Below are 20,592 nucleotides of genomic sequence, written 5' to 3'. Positions count from 1 at the left end.
AATTTAATATCTACAACCTAATTAGAGTTGATGCTAAGTTTATTGGCATCACACCAGTCTTTTGTTCTGAACGATGAGTTGTCAAGCTGTCTTTTCATCAAAACATCATTATCCTGAGAAATTCCAATTGCCAAATCATCAGCAAACATGAAAGTGTCAAGGCAGTCATCCTCAATGCTGGCTGGGAGGTCGTTAATATATATATATAATGAAGAGCACAGGACCAAGAACGGAACTCTGTGGGACACCAAACTTTACAGGTTTAGATTGATACATTGCACCATTACAGTAAACAGATTGGTGTCTGCCTTTTAAGTAATAATTTAAAAACATAGTACTAGAATTATTAAAACCATAAAATTTCAGTTTTTATGTGAGTATATCGTGAGAAATGATATCAAAAGCTTTGGTAAAATCGTAAAAACGGCCTAACATTAACCTGGAGTTTTCTAAAACACTATAGCAGTTCTCCACAAATTTAACTATGGCTTCAATTGTAGGCTATTGTGGGAGGATCTAAAACCATATTGATTAATAAATAGACGATTGTATTCAAAGTAATCTGTAATTTGATTATGTAATAAGATTTCAAATACCTTTGAAAGTGTAGGTATTATACTAATTGGCCTATAATTTTAATAATCTAGCTGATTACCTTTTTTGTAGATCGGAATAACTTTGGAATATTTAAAGATGTCTGGAAAGGTGCATTTATCAATACAAGTGTTGAAAATACGAGTTAATGGTTCACAGCTAAAATTAGCAGCAGTTTTGATAGTTTGTGGACTATACCATAAACATCTGGACAAGAACTGTTTCTAAGTTTAAGAATAGCAGTGTAAACCTGCTGAACAGTAACGTAATTAAGTTTAAAAACTGTACCAGGTTTATGTGAATTATTTATAAAGGATGAATAATCGTTGTTTTCTTTAAGCATATTGACAATTTCATCTATTTGACAGATAAAATGGCTATTTATTTCTTCAGCATTTATGATGGGATGTTTGTTCTTGGGTTTAGAGTTGTTATTCAATAATTCAGAAACGCTAGGCCACGTAGTCTTAGATTTATTAGTGGAGAAATTAATTAAATTAGAATAAAATATCATTTTCGCCGTTTTAATAGCCTTCTTATATTTACGTTTGAGTTGTTTATATTTATCCCCAAGTTCAGACATTCCGTGATAAGTTACTAGGTTGTAATAGAATAAACAGATTTCTTTAAGCTCTCGAAGCTCACTTGTAAACCACTTAGAACACTTACCAAGTCTACAGTGTCTTTGTTTAACGTGAATCAAAGGAAATGCAGTATCAATTACATTCATTAAAACATTTGTAAAATATTTGGCTTTATCGTTAATATTATCAATATTGTAAAGTAAAATCCAATTTATATTGAAATAAAATAATGGATATTAGAGTTACTAATTACACGAGAGTACGTTGTGGAATTGTTACAATCATCAGCTGTTAACATATTTATAGTTAAATTGGCTTTAAATAAAGGAGAAATAGACGAGAAAGTAAAGTAGAAAATAGAGGAGAGAGATTATTTATGTTAAAGCAGAAGTATATTAGTAGTAAGAGAGAGAAATTACCTAACTTCTAAATACATTACTTTGATTGAAGTGTTGTTAGAAAACAACGTTGAAGTATTATTTCCTAATTCAGAAATTGATTGCAAAATTGATCAACTATACTGGGTTTTCAGTTCAAAATGTGTCATGGCTCGCTGTATGCCGTCATGTGGCTAGCCGATGAGCCTAGAGAATTCAATCTTCCTACACTTCCGCAGAGGCGTATTACCTATGTGCCAGAGAAGTTGCCTAGCAAGTACGGCGGTCATTCTGAAGAGTTATTACCGATATGTACGGTAACGCCGGTAGTGGCAGGAATGTGAACTGTTTGGAAACATGTATGAGGTGAGTTTTTTTTCTTACTGTCGGGATATGGGGAGAGTGTTAAGACGATTACTTACGCATTTGTTCACATGAACTTCGACGGTCAGCATGAACACGGAGCATTTGATTTGTGTTGTGGAATGTTGTGATAACAAATACCCTTGACAGCGCAAAACACAGTTCGAAAGAGGTTTTGGTAGCACACAGACCGTACAGACCGCCATCTGTTGCTACGACGTTCATGTTATACCGTACACGTTCTCAAGTTCAGATTGAACGCCTTGATTAATAGGCAACTTCTCCGACATAAAAGCTGACACTCGCTTCAAATCGCTGACTCACAACAGTGACGTCATGACACACTTTGAAATGAACACCCAGTATAGTATAACTCTATTACAGTGTATAAGTCTATAAATAAATGTATTCATTAATCATTGCAACTTACTATTCATAGAGGAGTAGCAGCAGTACAAGCACCAGCAGCAGCAGTAGCAGTAGCAGTAGCAATAGCAGCAGCAGCAGCAGCAGTAGCAGCAGGAGCAGGAGCAGGAGCAGGAGCAGCAGCAGCAGTAATTTTATGGACATGAATAAAATAAATGAAAAAAATACAAATTACTTCTCTTCTTATTATACATTTATTATGTGTTAAGTTGATCCATTTTTGTTGGTTATATGATTATATTACCTTAGGGATAACAGTGTAATTTTTCTTGGGAATTCTTATCGATAGAGGAGTTTGCGACCTTTAAATTCTTCGAGGTCTTTACAGTAGAGCAGATTTAATAAACCATATACAGGGCGATTCAGACAAACCGTAAGTCATCTATCTATCTATCTATCTATCTATCTATCTATCTATCTATCTATCTATCTATCTATCTATCTATCTATCTATCTATCTATCTATCTATCTATCTATCTATCTATCTATCTATCTATCTATCCATCTATCCATCTATCCATCCATCCATCCATCCATCCATCCAACCATCCATCCATCCATCCATCCATCCATCCATCCATCCATCCATCCATCCATCTATCTATCTATCCATCCATCCATTAGTCTGAATTAAGAGAAAGGATTAGTGTATTAATATTCTTGTAATCATTTTTTATAATCACGACAGCACAAAATCGAACTTAAACTTTGCAGACTTAAGCATTTACGAGCGAAGCTAACCTAACTTAAACAAAGTTGGAAGTTAGCCAGCATTGGATGTACCGAGGTTTTTCTTGAACCGCATGCAATAAAAAATATAAAGAATGAAGGTGAAACTACGGTATTTCCCCACACTACACAATTCCTCAGCCTCATATCACTTAAATAATCCTCTCAACTAACCCACTAACCTTGTCACATACTGGGCTTAATTAGTGTCACTTAGCTATCTCCTCATTTAACCCATATAACACATAAAGAAACTTAAATCAAAGTTCAGTCCCTGTGTGGTGTGCCAGAATAAGTAATCATATTGCAAAATCTCGAGGTAATATTGTTTTCCAGAAATAAATCATTCAAAAGTCATTAGCATCATCCTTGTCATGTTCACTTTATGAATATTACATTACATATACAGCACTGTGGAACTATCATTAAACTGGAAACGATTATATTATTCCGACGACATACTTCCGTCAAAACGATCCTCCTACCGATACAGGTAGGTGTGTTACATCCAATTTTAGGTATTTCTATATAATGTATTTTATTTTATAGTGTTAATAAAAGTTAGTTCAAATTTAGGGAAGTTTTAGACGATAGGAAGTACTTCAATATAAGTAAACAATAAAAGTGGTGAGGTGTTCATTAGAAAGAAGAGAAAATTTTATGGTGAGAGGTTAGAAAGCAAATTGAGAGTATGTATTACAGTAATAGAGGTAACAAAGGTAAAATAAGATGACTGCAGACGTCAATGAAAGTTTATATGTTATTGTAATTAGAAGGTAATGGTAGCACGAATACAGATATGTGGTGGCGACCCATTACTAAATAAGAGCTGTAGAAATAAATATATCAAATCATATCATATAATGTTTTTATTTTACCTAGGTACCAATAGAAAGAATTGCAACCAGCAGCAGAAATTTAATTTAAATATTTGTGAAATATGTTATTTCATATGTTTTCATTCGTAAACACCAATAATAATGCAATAACTATGCTACCGGTAACATTTTATATTTTGTACATAATGAAGTTGACAATAAAAAAAAGTTATAGCAAAATAATTTTAGCGAAGATCCTATCAATTTTTATGTGGTTAAGGAGATTCTATTTTCTTTATACAAAACCGGGACATATATACGAAATACTGGCAAAAGGAAAAGAATGATCAGCTGAATGAAGGAACCAGTTGCATTATTAACTCAAAACAAATGGATCAACCTATGAAAGTAATTATTGTAGGTTAGCATTTCTATTGGACTAATGGTAAAATAAGGTCAAAGTGTTTTTCTTAACTTTCTGAACTATTTAATACAATACTGCATTTTGAAGAGCTATCAATTTAAATAAATTGTTTCTGCTAGACTATGCCGAAATGTAGTAATTATACACCTGGTAGCAGCCCTTCAATGCACCTCATTAAAGTACACCTATTCATTAAAGTTCAGGTGTTCCACCAATCAGAAAACACCATTGTAGCAATATGAAAGCGCAAGTATCGATTATTCTCGGATATGCAATCGAAAGACAACTAGCGAAAAGTCACGGAGGCTGGAAATCCAATACTGTAGCAGAAGGTTATGTTCTGTTACTATAATAATTAGCGTTAATTGTAAATAATACTCAAATAAATTCAATTTGTCATCTCGTTTTTCAATGTCTAAATCAATTTCAAAGTTATATCAAGATTAATGTTTATTTTACTCTCTAGATTATATCAAGGTCAATGGCATTTGTTTCTCGGAAAAAATCAATACTTTCGCGTCTGCTCACGTCTCACAATTTACGAGATATTGCACAAGGTAAGTTCCGCTCCCCAGTCAGATAAGAATAACATGAATACTTATGAATAATTTCAAGTTAGAAATATGGTCGAGCATAAAAAGTCGTATGAAACTTGCCTATAATGGTAATTAAGAAACTCGTATGAAAATTATGAAACTCGCTTGCGCTCGTTTCATAAACATACTCGCGTCTTAATTACTACCATTATAGGCTCGTTGCATAATGTACTAATGTATATTTATCAATGACAGTTTCCAATTTTTGCTAAAAAAAAATACGTGCTTAGCGCTTCTGTGTTACGAAAAAAAATAAACTGTGACTTCTCCAGGAAATTAGGGACATATGGGGTTCCTATTACCATAAGATCTTCTATAACGCAGTAGCTATTCTGCAATGTTTTGGTAGCAATAAGATGGCGTCAGGTTCATCAGACCGGCTTCACTCCGTCCAATGGTATTAAGATGCTAGTGTCTACTCTATGTATTCTGTGCTATATGCATTTCTGGATTCGTCCATACGTGCTACATGCCCTCCTCATCTCTGGATGTAATATTCAATGGGTGCAGTTCTACGTGCATTCTCCTGTAACTTCATCCTTCTTAGCCCCAAATATCTTCCTGAGCACCTTATACCAGAACACCCTTAGCCTCTGTTCCTCTCTCAAAGTGAGAGTCCAAGTTTCACAACCATACAGAACAACCGATAATATAACTGTTTTATAAATTCTAACTTTCACCTATTTAGAGAGTATACTGGACAACAAAAGCTTCTCAACCGAATAATAAGAGGCATTTCCCATGTTTATTCTGCGTTTAATTTCCTCCCGAGTGTCATTTATATTTGTTACTGTTGCTCCAAGATATTTGAACTTTTCCACCTCTCCAAAGGATAAAGACTCCTTGGCACACTTCTCATAAATGGAAAAACATGGCATATTCTAAACATGTTCAAACTGTTTCTTTTCGCCGTATAGTCATAAACACTTTTGTTTCGGAATATGTATGATAAGAACTTTGTGTTAAATTTTAACGTACTTTGTTAACATGTTTCGACCTATTTTGGGTCATCTTCAGAACTGGTCGTTGTTGGTCTTGGCGCTGTGTTTTCGTGTGTCTGTATATTTCATATTGTTCTAGTATGTTGAGTTTCTGGCTTTTTGGTTGGAATTGCAGTATTTCCATGTCTGTGTTGATGTCTCTGTAGGTGTGGTTGGCATTTGTGATGTGTTCTGCATATGTGGAGGTGTTTTGTAATTTTGTTATGGCTGTGATGTGTTCTTTGTAACGTGTTTGAAATGATCTGCCTTTCTGTCCTATGTATAAGTTGTTTCATGTGTTTCATTTGAGTTTGTATACGCCTGTGTCGTTGAATTTGTTTGTTTGTGTTGTTTGTGTGTTGAGAAACTCAACACGCTAGAACAATATGAAATATACAGACACACGAAAACACACCCCAACGATATTCTCAACACACAATTCAATTTCAAAACACATACACTCTTTGACTCTACACTACGAACGCACCCACACAGGAAACAATACCAATACCAACAACGACCAGTTCTGAAGATGACCCAAAATAGGTCGAAAAATGTTACGTTAAAATTTAACACATGAAAGTTCTTATCATACATATTCCGAAGTGATACAGTGTTGAAAGTTGTGTAATCAAGATGTATAACACTTTTGTACTTACAGCTTCCTCATAAAATTAAAAACAGGAAAACTACATCTTATTTAATATTGTATTATATAATTTCTGTAACTGTGATTTTAATTCTATTTCCTATTTTATTTTATTTTATACTCTCTTATAGGCCTATTAATATTATATCCGAACTGCGACCGAACACGAGCGCTGCTCATTCGGTCTCAAATTTTGTTAATACTACTGTATCTCCTTTTTTATATTGTTTGTATTATTTTATTTCTATTTCTCTTGTTTGTTTGTAATTATATTCTTCTGTATATTTAAATTTAAATAAATAAATCTATACTAATAATAAATCCGTAGCCGAAATTTTTCTGGTAATTTTCGATTTTCCAAAAATAATTTGTTTGTTTGTTACCTTTTCACGCGATAATGGCTGAACCGATTTATATGAAAATTGGAATACTTTATTTAAAAGGGGGGTTATAAGGGGGCCTGAATTAAATAAATCGAAATATCTCGCTTATTATTGATTTTTGTGAAAAATGTTACATAACAAAAGTTTCTTTAAAAATGATTTCCGATAAGTTTTATTCTTTACAAAAGTTTGATAGGACTGATATTTAATGAGATAAGTAAGTTTTAAAATTAAAATAACGCCATCTAAGACGGTGCAATGAATTAAGAACAAATGACTTCGTCTATAAGGGGCCTTGGACAACAACAATCGAAACAGGGGCCTTGGACAGCAACAATCGAAAGCTATTAAGCATAGCCTACAGAGAATGTTTCTGTGTATTAACCGATTTGTATAATTAATTATTATTTCACCATTGGGAAGTGTAGTTTCTGTAGATGGACGTAATGCTATAATGTTATTACAGTAACGTCTGAGTAAATCGAGGACAGGTGAGATTAAAATAGCTTCTTATGCACAGAAAATTTGATAGGCTATTTTGTACATTCGTTTTCTGCATTTCTAAAAATAATATTTATGTACACTCATTTTAATCTCAGAGAATTAACGAACAACGAGAGTGTATTGATTTAGTATGCAGTAATAGTACGTTAGCTTAGCAATCCATTATTTTATAATTCAAATTTTAACTATACTCAATTTAATCGTGTTAAAATGCATAAAATATATATGTAATAAATGCAGTGTAAAAAAAATTGGGTAATGAGCGAAGCAGATTATCTTGTGCTGTTGTAAAAGTTGTTCCCTGGATCAACCGTCCTATTTTAATTATGTAATTACTTTATATTTATTTCTAACAGTACAGCGGAGCGCACGGGTACGGCTAGTAAATAAATAAATAAATAAATAAAAGTAGTGTACAATACTTTTTGGTCACCTGGTACAACGCAGAACTTTAAATGAATGAATATTAATAGAGAACAAATCTAAAGCGATTTTATGACCTATAGTGGGTTTGAGCATAGACTTATGAATTTCATTTAATAATCACAGGGGGGGTTCTACAAGATCTAACATACATTGATATTGGCACTACAATTCCAAAGAATTCTTAATGTGATTTTATAAAATTGCCCACGACTCAGTGTGAGACCGGCCTCCTGCTGGTGACGTGTCAGGTTGGGTGCCCGACACATCATCCGTCAGGGCGCCCTGCCCTCGTCCTGCGCCCATTGGTAGCCGCGTGAAGTCGACTTAGAAACCCACGACATCACCAAAACGAAAATAATCCTTCACCTGAAGAAACAACGCCTTCTTGTAATGGGGAAACTTTATCACCATCTTAGTTAGACTAGATGGCGTAATGTGGGTCTAACTAAACTGCTGTTGACTTGGGGTGAAGGAGAGAAAGGAAGTCTATCTTAACTGAAAGAAGTCACGAGTGTGAAAAATTGGGGTGAATTCTTGTTTGTAATAGACCTTAATTCTTTATTTAATTTAACACACACACACACACACACACACACGGAATGTTTCGCCACGAAACCAGCAATGTTTGCCAACATATATCCGCTTTGTAGTAAGAAAGAGCTAATATATACAGGCATGTGCATTAATTAATTCATTCATTCATTCATTCATTCTGTTTGTGAGTCAATTAGTCTGTCTGTCTGTCTGTCAGTCAATCATCAATATGTCAGCCAGTCAGCCTCTTTATTTATTATGAGTGATTTACTGATTGATTTACGGTCTTACTAATAAACCGTGTATAGTTATTATACGAGACTTATGCAGAGTTGAGACAGAAAAAGTTACTAATAAACCATGTACAGGGACATCATTTTATTTTTACTTAAATTTTTATTGTACCTGAGTTTTTTAATGTACTTCACTCCCACCCCTTCTACTAATGAAGTTCAACCGTCCTCCACACAGATCCAAGACCGCATATACAGTCATAGTAGCCTTACGGTCATAGTAAACAGTACGTTTCAAAAATATGTTCGCGTTTTCCAGTGACGAAAGAGCTTTCAATATTGAATCATTTTCGCACAGGTCGTATCCCGGTTTCCCCCACCAGCTTTTATTCGCCAACTAGTGGCTGGGCTGTCTTAGCTCTTTTCTGAGAACATTAATTTGTGTTAGGCATTGAAAGTCTACGTAATATTATGCAACTGTTTAAAATAACTTAAATTAAAGGTCCTCGTTAAGTAATTAACTGTCACGTGATTTCCTCCCTTTCTACGACCCTACGTCATAACCACTTGGACGGACAGTAGATAGTATGTCTGAGTAATTTTATCTTTTCGGATCGGGCAGAAGTGAAGATTGAATTTAGAGTACGTAAAGTACTCTTTTACAGAGTAGGTACAGAATTATTTCAACATGAGTTACTAATACGAAGAACGAAACTAGTAATTGGAATTACGTACAATAGTCTTTAGTGCGATAATATGCACATTAGAACTGAAGCGTGTATCGAAATGAACGACCACCATTTTCAAAAATGTGTTTAAATACTGTATCCATATTATGATTATTTTTAAATTTAACTTCATTCTCTACATTGTGCGCTAATGTGCTGTAGACAGTATAATATACACTGCATAATGAATACGTCCACATGGACAGCTCAGTTCGTGAGTAAAAACACTCATTGTTAAAACTGTACTGTATTTTCATTAAACAAAAACTTAATGAAAATGATCAAACTCAAAATCGCGATATTTCCTAGTTTACGTAAATGGATGAACTACTTTTCTTCCCTCCTATGCCTAATAAAGTGATTTGTTTGTATATTACGCCAGTATCATCGAACTCCAGTCGTGGAAGGGGGTAGCAAACGGCGTTAATCCAAAGGTATAGCCAGGTTAATATTAAAAATGTTAGTAAAAATAAAATGATGTCTCTGTATAAGCGATGGATGTATAAACAGTCTGTAACTATACAATGGGAATTGCTTTGCAGTAGTTATATACACGAAACCCCTTGTTTAAGCGTTGTATATAAAGAAAAAATGGCCGCCCCTCTAACAGCTGTTCGTATCGACTGTCATTTTATGATGATGGTTGCCTTGTAACCACAAAAGATCAAACCAAGGAGCACGGAATAATTAGAATAATATTGCTGTAGCTTGTATTCTTTGACCAAAATATAGTGTGGTAATCGATCAGAGCAGTTGTACTATCGATACTTAACACGGCACATTAGAGCGCTCTACTGGAGCAATAGAGAACATCAGATATTCTATTACCTTTCGTAATGAAGTAATGACGAAACTATGACATAGCTGTGTAACAGTTACATTGTTATACACGACGTATGTAGTGATTGAATTTACACAGGACTTATAGACGTGCTATCCATTGTATAAGAAAGTTAAACGTCTGTATATAGAGTTATTAGTAAGACCGTTATTCTTTTACTGATTTATTTATTGATTTATTGATCTATTTATTTAATTATTTATTTATCTATTACTTATTTATTTTATTATCTACTTATTTATTTGTCTAATTATTTATTTGTTGACATATTTATTTCTTAGTATACTTATTATTTACCTATTTCTTCACTCATTTATATACACATTTATTTATTTTATGTTAATTTACTTTATATAATTATTATTTATTTTGTATTTAACTTATTATTTATTTATATACTCATACTCATTTATGTTTAATACAAATGAGTAATCGGACCTCTTTAGAAAAAACCAAGGAAGAGACTAGTGAAGTCCTTTGTGTGGAGTGTAGCATTGTACGAGGCAGAAACATGGATATTACGACGAAGTGAAGAGAAGCGACTATGTAGGACCATTTGAAATGTGGATGTGAAGAAGAATGGAGCGTGTGAAAGACAAACAGAATAAGAAACGAAGCTATGTTGAGAGGAGTGGGTGAAGAAAGAATGATGCTGAAACTGATCAGGAAGAGGAGAAGGAATTGGCTGGGCCACTGGTTGAGAAGAAACTGACTTTTCAAAGATGTACTGGAAGAAATAGTGAGCAGGAGGAGACTTCGGAGCAGAACAAGATATCAGATGACAGACGACATTAAGATATGTGGATCATATGCGGAGACTAAGAGAAGGCAGAAAATAGGAAAGGCTTAAGAATGTTGCGTTTACAGTGAAAGACCTGTCCTTGGGGAGAACATTTTGAATGAATTGAATGAATACTCATTTATTAATTTTATCTTAATTAATTTATGTATATATTTATTTATTAACTTGCTTACTTTACTTATTTACTTACGTGGGTCATTTCCCAAGTTACGGCAATCGTGTCCTGACAATGGCAACTATGTTATATCTTCCGAATAACCGAAAATGTGGTTAAGTACTGTTTTGCTCTAGAGTATGCCATTAGGAAAGTCCAGGATAACAGAAAGGGTTTGGAATTGAACGGGTTAGATCAGCTGCTTGACTATGCGGATGACGTGAATATGTTACGAGAAAATTCACAAACGATTAGGGAAAACACGGGAATTTTACTTAAAGTAAGTAAAGAGCTAGGTTTGGAAGTAAATCCCGAAAAGCCAAAGTATATGATTATGTCTCGTGACGAGAATATTGTACGAAATGGAAATATAAAAATTGGAAATTTAACTTTCGAAGAGGTGGAGAAGTTAAAATATCTTGAAGCAACAGTAACAAATATAAATGATACTCGGAAGGAAATTAAACACAGAATAAATATGTAAAATGCCTGTTATTATTCGGTTTAGAAGCTTTTATCATCCAGTCTGCTGCCAAAAAGTCTGAAAGTTAGAATTTATAAAACAATTATATTACCGGTTGTTCTTTATGGTTGTGAAACTTGGACTTTCACTTTGAGAAAGGAACATAGGTTAAGGGTGTTTGAGAATAAGGTGCTTAGGAAAATATTTGGCTCTAAGAGGGATGAAGTTAGAGGAGAATGGAGAAAGTTACACAACACAGAACTGCACGCATTGTATTCTTCACCTGACATAATTAGGAACTTAAAATCCAGACGTTTGAGATGGGCAGGGCATGTAGCACGTATGAGCGAATCCAGAAATGCATATAGAGTGTTAGTTGGGAGGCCGGAGGGAAAAAGAGCTTTAGGAAGGCCGAGACGTAGATGAGAAGATAATATTAAAATGGATTTGAGGGAGGTGGGATATGATGATAGAGACTGGATTAATCTTGCACAGGATAGGGACCAATGGCGGGCTTATGTGAGGGCGGCAATGAACCTCCGGGTTCCTTAAAAGCCAGTAAGTAAGTATATACAGTACGTTTGAAAACCTGTTGTACACTGTACGGGATGCCACCGCCAGAGTGCGTCTGTGTGCACAGGTGGCTAGTTGACACAACACACGCAAAGTTAGTATGCTAGAGGCTTTGTTCCAAGGTGGCTGTAAATAAAGTTGAACAGGGGTCATACTTGAAAATTGAAGTTTTTTGTGGCAGAAATGCTCGTTAATGTCATTCTGAGCTACGAGAAGTAATGGAAGAAGCCGCTAAGGGGGAAGCGGTTTGCATACAGGGAGGACATCGTAACAGCGTTTCGACGAGAGGTGGTACACATAGACGAATCGCACACAGACGATGGTATTCAATGCCTGCATCAAAGTTGGCAAAGAGTGTGGAAGGAAGCCTTGGGGATTATTTCGAAGGATGTCAGCTGTGAGTAATGTACTTTGTTTCCTCTTCTGCATAATAAAACTATGATTTCTATTTACGCATCTTTCAATTTCCCTTACCCATTGCCTCCTGTACCCGGACTCAATATGACACTATCATTGCGAAACACATTTCAATGAACTCGAATCGCATGTAGTGAATTTCTATTCCTACAGCTCTATTGGTTGATATAATACACATAGTTGCTCTGACTTATGTAATGACCCTCATATCTGTATCTGTCTATCTGTCTGTCTGTCTGTCTATCCGTCTATCCGTCCAACCGTCCATCAATCCATCCATCCATCCATCCATCCATCCATCCATCCATCCATCCATCTATCTATCTATTTATGTAATTTATTTATTTATTCATTTATTCATTCATTCATTTATGTTTTTTAATATTTTAATTTTAATTTTTTTTTTGATATTTTGGTTTTTAATATTTATTTTGTAATGTTTGAAATTTTAACTTATACTTCTTTGCTTCCTTTTGTTTTAAATTTTAATATATATTTTTACAATATTTTTATATTTAATTATAATTTTTTTAATATTTTAATTTTTAATTTTTTAATTTTTGTATTTTTAATATTTTAATTTTAACTTTTAATTTATATATATTTTTTAAATATTTCAATTTCTAATTTTATTTTTTTATAGTTTAATTTTTAATTTTTCAATTTGTATTTTTCTAATTTTTATATACTTTAATTTTTAATTTTTCAATATTTCATATTTATGATTTTTATTTTTTTTTAATTTTTTTAATATCTTAATTTTTTTATTTTTTTATTTTCTTTTTTCATTTTTTTTATTTTTAATTTTCTAATATTTTATTTTTTATTACGTTATCTTTTTAATTTTTTATTTTTAATGCTTATTTTTTAATATTTTTAATTCTTAATTGTTTGCTTTGGTTTATTTATTTATTTAGTTATTCAAATTATTTTTATTTTATTTTTATTTTTCAATTTTTTAATTTTAATTTTTTTAATGTTTAAATTTTTATTTTTTTTTATTTTAATTTTTAATTTTCATTTTTTAAATATTTTCATTTTCAATATTAATTTTTTTAATATTTAAAATTTTGATTTAATTTTTTTATTTTTCTTTAATATTTTAATTTTTCTTTTATATTTTTTAATATTTTGATTTTTAATTTTTATTTTTTTTATATTTTAGTATTTATTCTTTTAATATTTTAATTTTTAGTTTTTATTTTTTTTTTAATTTTACTTTTAAATTTTAAGATTTTTTAATTTTTTAATTTAAAATTTTTTAATATTCTAATTTTTAATTTTTATTTTTTTATAAATTAAATTTTAATTTTTTAAGTTTTATTTTTCATATATTTTTTTTAATACTTTAATTTCAATATTTCATTTTTGTAATATTAATTTTTTATTTTTATTTAATTTTTATTGTTTTAATTTTTATTTATTTATTTAAATTATTTTTATTTTATTTTTATTTTTTTATTTTTTTTTTCAATTTTTTAAATGTTTAAATTTTTATTGTTTTAAAATTTTTATTTTTATTTTTATAATACTTTCATTTTTAATTAAATTTTTTTAATATTTAAATTTTTAATTTATATTTTTTTAATTTTTTTAATATTTTAATTTTTAATTTATATATTTGTTTAGTATTTTCATTTTCAATTCTTATTTTTTTAATGTTTTAATTTTTATTTTTTGTATTTTAATTTTAATTTTTAATTTTTTATGTTTTAATTTTAATATTTTTAATTGATCTATTTTTAATATTTTAATATTTAATTTATATTTTTTTTTAATATTCTACTTCTTAATTCTAATTTTTTTATTTTAATTTTTAATTTTTTAATTCTTATTTTTGTTTTCTTTTTTTATAAATACTTTAATTCTTAATTTTTCAATATTTCATTCTTTTAATATCTATGTTTTCTAATTTGTATTTTTTTAATTTTTATTTTTTTAATATTTTAATTTTTAATTTTTTTAATATTCTGTTTTTTAAATTTTCATTTTTTTTATTCTTGTTTTTTTATTTTTATTTTTTTTATTCTTAATTCTTAATGGTATGGTATGGTTTGGTTTGGTTTATTTATTTATTTATTTATTTATTTATTTATTTATTTATTTATTTACTTACTTACTTATTTATTTATTTATTTATTTATTTATTTATTTATTTATTTATTTATTTATTTATTTATTTATTTATTTATTCTGATAGGATTAAGGCCATAAAGCCTTCTCATCCATCCTACCAGATAGCACACGCGAAATTCAAACACTGACAAAAATAATACAAATTAAATTAAAGCCCTACTGCTGGTCACCAGAGTCAAAGAACACTATAGAGCACTTACTAAGCTAACACAAGAAGGAAAAAAAGGTAGTTAAAATAACAGAAAGAGCAATGATTATGATGATGATGATGATGATGATGATGATGATGATGATGATGATGATGATGATGATGGTGGTGGTGGTGGTGGTGGTGGTGGTGGTGGTGGTGGTGGTGGTGGTGGTGGTGGTGGTGGTGATAAATGCATTACATATTAAGGCTAAAACTCACAACAGCATAGTTACAATATTTATTATACAGTATGTTATAGGTTAAGCCGAAGTTACACAATCTGACAGGTGTGGTCTGTACTAAAAAGAAAAGGATTTCACATTATTTGATAGCAGTGCTTAGAAGTTCATATTCCAGCACTCTCATATGCATCGATACAGGTATTAGAATTAGTAAACAAGAAATAATAACGAACCAAGGAGTTCGGCAAGGATGCAGTCTGTCATCTGCATTATTTAATAATTTATATATTGACAATATGCTTGAAAAATGGAGTCAGCATTCAAACTTAGGAACTGATATTGCGAGAAATTCGTACATCAATATTTGCTGATGACCAGGCTATCATTAGCGAAACAGAAGATGAACTTGAATATGACACATTATAAAAATTCGGAAAAAAAGGAAAAACCCATAAGATCCAAAATAATAATAAATTTGATAATATTATACTAAAAAAACTTCTCACTTCTGTTATCTGGGAAATAGCATATGTGACCCATTGCGAAAAAAGAGATATAAAGTCGTAAAAGGAAATTTTACAGAAGAACAAAAAGAATTTGGGGTGTAAAAAAATTTCATTTCTATGTTTTGACTTCTTGCGCTACCTGTAGGCTTTGTTTACATACTAAACTAGGACGTAGTTTTACACAGTGCTTCTTAAATACAAAAATATTTCTTATAGTTGCTAAGAAAACAAGTGAAAATTTTAATTTCATTTTTCTCGGAAAGTACATCATGTAATATCAACATTCAATAAGTAATATATTAAAAACTAAAACACCTAGAACCATGAATTTTTTTAAAATGCTCAGTACGTCATCCTCTTTTTGAAATCACAAAAAAACAAAGAAATGAAAAATCCAACTTAGGTTCCATTTCCTGCAACTAGTCACATATCCTATGGATACAGTAAAGACGTCCAGACTAAATTAGCACGCTTTCAAATTATGCGTGGAACAATAAGAAAACAAGAGTAGAAACACTGTTGAAATTCCATAGAACAGCTATCCCAACATTGTTATATGGCAGGAAATATTGGGTCTTAAAGAGAAAAGAAGAAAATATAATACAGACCGCTTAAATGAAATTTCTACGAGCATTAAAGGGCATACAAAACGAGATAACATAAGAAATGAAATAATTAGATAGGAATCAGGAATCTCACCAATATTGAAGGAGATAAGTAAACACAGTAGAAAATGGGCCAAACATTTGGGAAGGATGGAATGTACAACATTTCCAAAAATGACCAATAAAAGTTATAAATCAATAAATGGAAGAGATCGAGGTAGATCAAGAAAAAGATGGTGTTATGAACCCGAACAGCGCATCAGTCTTATGCCGTGAAAGTTGATGATGATGATGATGATGATGATGATGATGATGATGATGATGATGGCCACGAAGAACTTTCAAGGAGTATTCCTTGACATTAGATGAAAGTATGGATATTTCAAATACTGCTCAATTAGCCATATTTATCAGAGGCGTTGATTAAAAGCATGACTGTGACAGAAAAGTTAATAGAAATAGTAGGCAGTGAAATTGTTTAGACTTTCGTATATTATAGCAAAATTTGAATTATCGTAGCGTAAGCTGCAAGGAAACTAACAATGAGGTTAAATTTAGATAATATGATCTGCGTGCTATAAAAAGTTGATATACCAAAAATCAGTTACGAATTTTAACTGGAAGTTCCAGAAATCGAAATCTGAATCCCGAGAAAAATAGTAGTATAACTGCATGTGGATTGTAGAGTTACGTTTGGGAAGCCCTGATTATTGGCGGAACATTTGCACAGATACAGCAAGCTTCGATGTGCGATTCACCAAAAACAGAAGGGATGTTTCTGCCGCTTGACATTGATATTAGGTTGAGGTGTAATACCATATTGGTGGGAAGTTCATAGTTTCCTCAGATTTTGTTTTTTCAAATGTCTAACAACCTCTTATTGACTATAATTATGTGTGTGTATTCCGCCTATGCTTATCATATAATATGAATGAATTAATTAGTCATATTTTCTCATTAACGTTTTCTGTACGTAAATTGTACCATCTTCAGATGTTTGTATATGATGCTAATTGTTAACCAAGCCTGTGGGTGCATGTATCTGGACTTAAATGGTCAGTGTTTTTGTGCATGCTGTGCGGTGTCGGTGAAGTGTTGTCATGATTACACAAATGATCACCTTAACTCTTATGTACTATTTGCTGGTACAACACTTTATCAAACTTAAATTAGAATGTTTCGGTCATTATTTAAAAACACTATTTAAGAACACTGTTTAAAAAACACTGTTTAAAACTATTTAAAAGCACATAGTTTTTACATCACTTTAACTATGTGAAGTATATGATCACTTATTGTGTGGTGTTGGCCGGTTTGAAGTTAAATGAGGCACTTGTGGTGATCTTGTTATTTAGCGTTGAGTTGGACGCAATATCGTAACATGGCTATGTTTTCTAAAAGTGATGTGGAGACACTTCTATTAAGTTGATGGCGTATGTAATATTATAACAGAATGAAGGTTGTCAGGTCCGTGGCTTTAGTATCGCCTGGCGTGTCTGTAACAATATGATTAAGTATTAATTTATGAATTTGAAATTGGGAATGTTTGTAATTAAAATTGGAAATTCCTTTTACTGGTATTGGTATGATTTAACTTCAAACCGGCCAACACCACACAATAAGTGATCATATACTTCACATAGTTAAAGTGATGTAAAAACTATGTGCTTTTAAATAGTTTTAAACAGTGTTTTTTAAACAGTGTTCTTAAATAGTGTTTTTAAATAATGTCCGAAACATTCTAATTTAAGTTTGATAAAGTGTTGTACCAGCAAATAGTACATAAGAGTTAAGGTGATCATTTGTGTAATCATGACAACACTTCACCGACACCGCACAGCATGCACAAAAACACTGACCATTTAAGTCCAGATACATGCACCCACAGGCTTGGTTAACAATTAGCATCATATACAAACATCTGAAGATGGTACAATTTACGTACCGAAAACGTTAATGAGAAAATATGACTAATTAATTCATTCATATTATATGATAAGCATAGGCGGAATACACACACATAATTATAGTCAAATTGTGATAGCTTATCGGTATATCTTCAACATGAAATTGAGAAACCTCTTATTGGGTAACTACCAACACCAAATGGAAGTGGGAAGGCCATGATGCAAGACTTAGAGACGGACGATGGACGCAGAAAGTCACACTATGGGATCCCCGCATTGGCAAGAGATCACCCGGAAGACCAAGAATATAAGATGGGCCAACCTCTTCAGTGAACGTGTAGGAAGCCATTGGTCAAGCAGAGCAAGAAATAGGGAAGACTGGAAAAATCTAAGAAGACAAGTGAACAGCGACTAAAACCAGTGCGACAGAAACAAGAGAACAATATCAAAACAATGCAGAATGTGAATCACGTGAACAATTTCAAGCATGTAAACATCTCTTACGCGGAGTAGCTCACCGCGTGAGACAAATAGAGCTCTCCCTCTATAGGAGGAGGCCTTTGCCCTTAACGGGACATTTTTAGGCTAATCATTTCATCATTTCATTTCATTCGGTAACTATTGCGAGTAGGATCGTCATTTTTGTCCATATAGATAGAAAATCTAATAAAGAATCATTTATCCCTCTGCCGTAGTCCACAGTGATGGATTCATATAATAAATGGTATATAGCTTGTCTCGAAATAACTACCCTGGCTTCAGACTATTATTTCTTTCCACTGATGCCACTGATTTTCCTTTGTAAGTAAGATAGATATTACACTCTTTAAGTTTTTTTGGCTATATGCTTCAGTTCCCAATTCTGCCGCTAGGAGCGCTGTAGCTGTTGAATATGTGAAATGATTTCGCTACAGGAAAAGGCACAGTGTATGCTGTACAAATTTCACGAAAAGTTATCTGAGAGGAGAGTACCGTCCTTGCGTGGCAAGGTAAGAGGAGAGGGTAAGCTAGTAACTGAGCACTTCCGATCGAGTGGATGGGGGTGGTGCCATTGGCCAGTCTAATAACCAATCTCCGACACAGGATAGGCCGGCCAATGACTGAGCCTTGTTTGAATCAGTTGGCCAATGTCATCCACCTGCTCATTCAGAAGCGCTGGGTTACTATACTTGTTTTTTTTTTAAAGATGGGACATGACAGTTAAGCGGCCGAGCTTGGAACTACAGTGCTATGTTGCCAATATGGACTACTATGCTGCCAGCTGATGGAAGCTAGCAATTGACGTTAAGATGGCTGATGTTAAAACATTCATTGACAATTGACGCGAAGGTAAGAAAACAATACAAAAATCTACAGAGAATAAAAGACGAAACGTACCAATGCTAACATTGTGTGCACAATAAATGTCGCCAAGAGAGCTATTAAGCACTCGCCAAGGGGAACGGTAAGTTTGGCAACTCAATCGTTGTTACCATAGCAACAGGCCTATCACGCTATGTGACATTCAGTGTTTTTCCGATCGCAAAGCTCCTGTCATGTCCCATCTTTCACAAAAACAAGTATAGCTTACGCTCTCCTCTTACCTCGCAAGGACCATACTTCCCTCGCAGGGAAATTTGTACAGTACCGGTACGCATCTGTGCCTTTTCCTGTAGCGAAACCATTTCTTATAATCAGCATCTACGGCGCTTCTAGTGGCGGAATTGGGAACTGAATAACATAGTCACCAAAACTTTAAAGAGTACATCATCTCACTTACAAAGTTAAATCAGAAACCACTGACATCAGTCGAAAGCGATAACAGTCTAAAATCAGGGTAATCATTTCGAAACACTCTGCATTAATCTAACGTGAAGTACTAGATAATTGTATCTGCATTATGTTGGTTTCCCGACATTTGACACGTATAGTAAAACTTAACATTTTATACAAGGATGGAGTTGCATGCTAGAATACCGGTCTAGTGATTAAAAATACCAAATTTCTTGTGGTGTCTTCTTCGGAAAAAACCTTTTCGGAACCAGACTACGATCAGGAAAAATATGTTTCGAAGGTATCTCATGCGCATATATTAGTATATAAATTAAATCAAACAACAATACGAACTATACATAATACAATATGAAAATAGATCTTTCTTCGTCAATGTTAATAAAAAAAATTAGTAAAGGATTTACGTATGCATGAAGTACAAAAACTTAAAGATTACATGACACTGGTACTTTCAATTGTTACACATGGTTTAGAGCAGTGACTCGCTGAGACTTTTATGCATAAATTTATATGGTTGAGCCCCTTGGTGTTTATGTGTAGTGTTACGGGGGGAGGAAGAGGGGGTAGATAGTGAATAAAAAGGGAATGTAAAGAGATTTCTGAACAATTACGCTATATCCATGAATGAAATTATATTTTTAAAACTTTGAAATTTTCAATATCACAAATCATTCACAATTACCATTAATACATC

General features: G+C 32.5%; 1 long non-coding RNA gene across 2 annotated transcripts in view; it reads right to left on the bottom strand.

The window, feature by feature from the left end:
- The window catches only part of LOC138700551 (uncharacterized), a 527,830-nt gene that overhangs the window by 454,467 nt on the left and 52,771 nt on the right, over positions 1 to 20,592 (bottom strand). The window contains exon 3 of one of the 2 annotated variants that reach the window (XR_011332388.1): positions 1 to 2,347. This exon is cut by the window's left edge and continues 818 nt beyond it. The exons of the other annotated variant lie outside the window; for it this stretch is intronic. This is a non-coding gene — a long non-coding RNA (uncharacterized lncRNA). The remainder of the gene's footprint in view (positions 2,348 to 20,592) is intronic. 2 annotated transcript variants of the gene reach the window in all.

The sequence above is a fragment of the Periplaneta americana genome, chromosome 5 (genome assembly GCF_040183065.1).
Source record: "Periplaneta americana isolate PAMFEO1 chromosome 5, P.americana_PAMFEO1_priV1, whole genome shotgun sequence".
Taxonomy (NCBI): domain Eukaryota; kingdom Metazoa; phylum Arthropoda; class Insecta; order Blattodea; family Blattidae; genus Periplaneta; species Periplaneta americana.
The sequence above is the reverse complement of the archived record's forward strand: the minus strand, read 5'-3'. Positions and strand labels throughout refer to the sequence as shown.